Raw genomic sequence first — 4,743 nt, forward strand, 5'->3', positions numbered from 1 at the left:
GTAATGATAACTTGCATTCAGTGAGTGAGTCAGAAGTTGATTCAGTTACCACTCTGGGGTGCATTTCCCCTACGACAACAAACAATGCATCGGTGGGGAAACTAAACAACTAGTCACAACTGTTTTGCAAAAGCATAACATGGTCACACCTCTGTCATTTAAACAATATAGGAACGGATATATAGGACAAAATACGACCTGAGTTTTTAGACATACCCTAACTGTACTGAGCCAGAATACACAGAGTTCAGGGAGAGCAAGACAAGACAAGCGTTTGAGATTAAAAAGTATTTAAATTGTATTTTTTAATGAAAATAACCATTCATTTCGCTAGATAAGACCCTTCTTCCTCAGCTGGGATCATTTACAACCCAAATGAAGACAAGCGTTTGACATTAAAAAGTACATGAATTATATTATTTTTATGAAAATAACCAGTTTTTTCACTAGATAAGACCCTTCTTTCTTGGCTGGGATCGTTTACAACTGCATTTGGGATCGTTTGAAGCCGCATTTAAACTGCATTTTGGAAGTTCAAAATCGGGGCACCATAGCAGGTCATTATATTAAGAAAAATGCTGAAATGTTTTTCTCAAAAAACATAATTTCTTTACAGCTGAAGAAAGAAAGACAAGGATGACAAGGGGGTGAGTAAATTATCTGATAATTGTTGTGGAAGTGGAGTTCTCCTTTACAGTAAGTGCCCGGGCTGGGTTATTTCATCAGAGGGAGGGGGAGGGATGTATAGTTTCAGCGGTCAGTGAGATTGACCCAGCCACTAACCCAACAGCTGGGTTACACAAAAACTACCCAACACTGGAATATAAATAAAATAACCTATTGACATATAACATAATGACCCAACAGGCATAACCCAGCAATTGGGTTTAAAAAAAAAAATAACCCAGCGTTTTTTAGAGTGTGAAGAATTTTTTTTTTTCTTTAATACATTTTATTTTAGCATTATAGAACAAGGTCTGAATGGGAACAGCTTCTTGGACATTCTGCTTGCATCTCCTGTTGTTTCACTGAAATTAGAAAATAATTGTTGAAATGACATCAGTATGATCTAACTGATTAATTTTATGAAAAATTCAAATATGGGTTGTGAGAAGTAAGTTTTACATCAAAGTTGACAAAACAAGAATAATGTGAACAAGCTGTGCTGACGGTAATGATGCTGTTATTATTAATAACATCTAACCGGAGCACATTACCCTGCACAAAACAACGACAGGCATATTGCATTAAAGGAGCAGCATCCAGTGCCCTCAAGACATTTCCATTCTTAACATTTTATTACCACTTGTTTATCGCAAGGATTATGTGCCTCTGTGAAAATCCATAGCAGGTTATTGCGAACACCTGGGATTTAATCAACTTCATTTGAAGCAATTTCCCTTTTTGCATTCAGCCATTAGAGAGTAACTGGGTAAATGATGTGTTACCATAGAGGAAATGGAAACAAAGTTACAGCGCTCCTTTAAAAACAAAGAAATGATTGCAGAGTTATGAACAACAGCGTAACAAACATTTGTTAAACTCTTTCCTGATTTACGTTCCTTCCTGACTGAGTTAGGCAGAGTCTAAAAATGTCTAGATGACTAGATCATGCCTGAAAACGTGCGAGCCCCAAAGCGGTGAAATTTTATTAATATTTAATTGTTTTGGGGGCGTGTCTGAATCTCCATCATGATGACTTAAGTACAGGATTTAGACAAACTCCCCTCATCACTTTGATGGAAAGTTTGCTGAAAGAATAAAAAGCTTGTTACTTGGAAAACGGTTCATCAAAACGACAGCAGTTTAGGGCTTTATAGCAGAAATCTGACAGCGTATTGGCGTCACTCAACTTCGGCAGGCCCATCAAAACAGCCGATCGGGTTTCGCTCTTAACTGACATTGACATGACATACATGATTTATCTGAATTGTGACAGTCCTGCAGGAGCGCAGACATTTCCTCTGACAGCTAAATTACAACGTGGCAAGTCGGGCTGAATGTGTCTCATCCGCCGCTTCTCTCTCTCTCTCACAGCCCTGAAATAACAGCCAGCAGCGCTCCTCGTTATCGGGAGTGAAAAGGGTGCTATTTTCTGTGGAGGAGTTCATAAAATCACTGTGGTGATGGAACGGCAAAAATACAGTACAGAAAGTAAAGGTGGGATGAAAAAGTTGCCAGGATAAAAATGTGAAGCATCATTTTTAGCACATAAACCACTAATTATATTGCTTGCAAGGCAGTACTAAAATGACATGTAGGGTTTGTTCTGAACCTGGAACTCTAAGCATTGAACTTTTAACTCATAAAATGCTAGAAATTTTAGTTAATTGCAATTGCATTTTATTTCGATAGTACACTTTAGACATATGGCAACACTTTAGATTATAGGGAACACACATTCGCTATTAAAGGGATAGTTCACGTCAAATACTTATGAACTGCCATGAGGTTGCGTTAAACATCCCTAATGTGCATTCCTTATTCATTCAAAAAATCATGCTGCATTTTTTACCATCTTTCTCCAACCATTGATTTGAACACACTTTAATTATGACTTACTGACTCGGAAATGCAAACTACCCAGAAAGACTTAAACGGACCATAAAATATAGGAAAAAAGGCATTAAATACACACCTGATGCATATCAATTCCTCATGTTGTTCAGGAGTGCTAAAATGCTTTCTGTATTTGTCTCGAAGCAAAAGAGAGAATGAAAAATGAGTAAAAACTGCCATATGGCAAAGCATCTCCGATGCGGCATTTGACTTACACAAAACCAAAGCCTATAGTATAAATTTAGCTAAAACTAGTTTGTTAGTTTAAGCATGTACTGGTACTTCCTGTGGGATATGCAAATCAAGTTATACATCAATGAAGGCTTAAAAAGGCACTAAATTTGTTAATTTGGACTGATTTACATTATTTAACAAAACCCCTTGGCCTACAAGAGAAGTGAATTAAGTATTACTATTAATAAATCAGTTAAAATCAGTTTTGATTAAGCATCAAGACATTTCTTATTTATTTATTTTTTTTTACATTCTTCGTCTCAAGCAACACGGCTAAATTATTCAAAGCACAGCTCAAAAAGGTGTCGTGCTGCGAGGGTTTAAAGTTCCATTGTCCAGTGCTGAAGGGGGCTGGGAGGAACGTTCTCTACATCCGATCATTTTGCAGAGACGCTGCTAAGCTGAAACAAGAGAGCTTGAAGAGGGTGGGGATCAAGGGACCAGAGGCCCCGGGGACCCAGAGAGAGTGTGATACTACACATACGCTTGCTCTCACACCCGAAGAGAACATGACAGAAATGCCACAGTCAGCTATTCGTTTCCTTGAAGTCAGCATGAAATCAATAAAATGAATCAAAATTCCGAATAATAAGTCTTCGTAATCTTTCCTTAAAGGGGTCGTCGGTTCCAAAAATTGATATGATTCTTTAGGGTCTTAGTGAGAAGTCTATAACATACTTTGGTTAAAATTTCTCAGTGGTAGTGTAAAAAACACCCTTTTTACCATGTCAAAATCAGCCCTTTTCAGAGTAAGCCATTCTGTTGCATGTTCCTTTAAATGCTAATGAGCTCTGCTCACCCCGCCCCTCTCTTCTGTGGGGTGACGAGCTGTAATGTTTACTTTAGCTGTGAAACTTGCTAACTAGCACAATATTAAAGTGTCATGAAACCCTGGTTTCAGCAGAGTTTTTTTTTCACCTCTGATTTGAAATGGGTTCCAAAAAGGGGTGTGGTCTATTGGGATAAAGTGGGTGGGTAATGTGTGGAAAGAAGGAAGGGTTTGCATAAAAAGGGGAGTGTCATTAAGCACATAAAGACAGCTAATTAACACACCGGTAATGCAGTTGCAAATAGAGCTCTGCATTTTAGCCCGACTTTTTTTTTTTTTTTTTTTTTTTTACAACGCCTGTTTTAGGCTTCTCCTTATTTTTATATTTTAGACTGCAATTTTAAATTGCAGCACTGGTGGAAACAACACGAGTCCAGGCTACTGCGACTGTTGAGAGCGGCTCGGATGGTGTTTAATGTTCCGCCAGCAGCAGCAGCGAGCGCAGTTGGAAGAGATCCGCGTTCAAGTGCACGCAATAGACTAAAGCTTGCCACAAAGCACTGGCAAAAGTAATTACCATGAATGTGTCAGGGGAAATAGTAAGGAGACATCTGAATTATTTAATAATAAACTAGTGTTTTCTGAGTCAGTGTAGCAAGGATGAAGTTGACGATCCTGACTCACCATCTCATCACTGGACGCGCCTTTAGAGAGAAATGCATCTTTACGGATTAGCTACATAATGAAAGAGTTTTTGTTTTTGATTTGTTTTATTTCGTTAAGTAGTTTAAAGCTTTCTAGATATACATTTATCATGTCTGTGATGCATGTATTGGCTGAGTTTTGGTTCATTTAAACGGCAGAAAGTGCATCATGTTTGTTTTCTTTATTTTATAGAAGCACAATGTTTTATTGATATTGTGAGAGCACACACATAAAAGTAGACCCTTTACAGTTCCGAATGATGTATTACTCTTACTTTTTTGAGCAAAAATGACGGCACATTTAAAATATTTTTTCCACTGAAAAAAAAATGCAAGTGATCGCGCTGGCGCCTCCATGTCCTGCAAAGCGCACTTTAGCCTCCACTCTGCCCACAAACGATTGGATATGCACCTAATAGCACACATTTATCTGGGTTTAATGTTTAAAGTAGCATTGTTATATGCTTGAACTTTTAT

Source organism: Labeo rohita, chromosome 9 (genome assembly GCF_022985175.1).
Source record: "Labeo rohita strain BAU-BD-2019 chromosome 9, IGBB_LRoh.1.0, whole genome shotgun sequence".
NCBI lineage: Eukaryota > Metazoa > Chordata > Actinopteri > Cypriniformes > Cyprinidae > Labeo > Labeo rohita.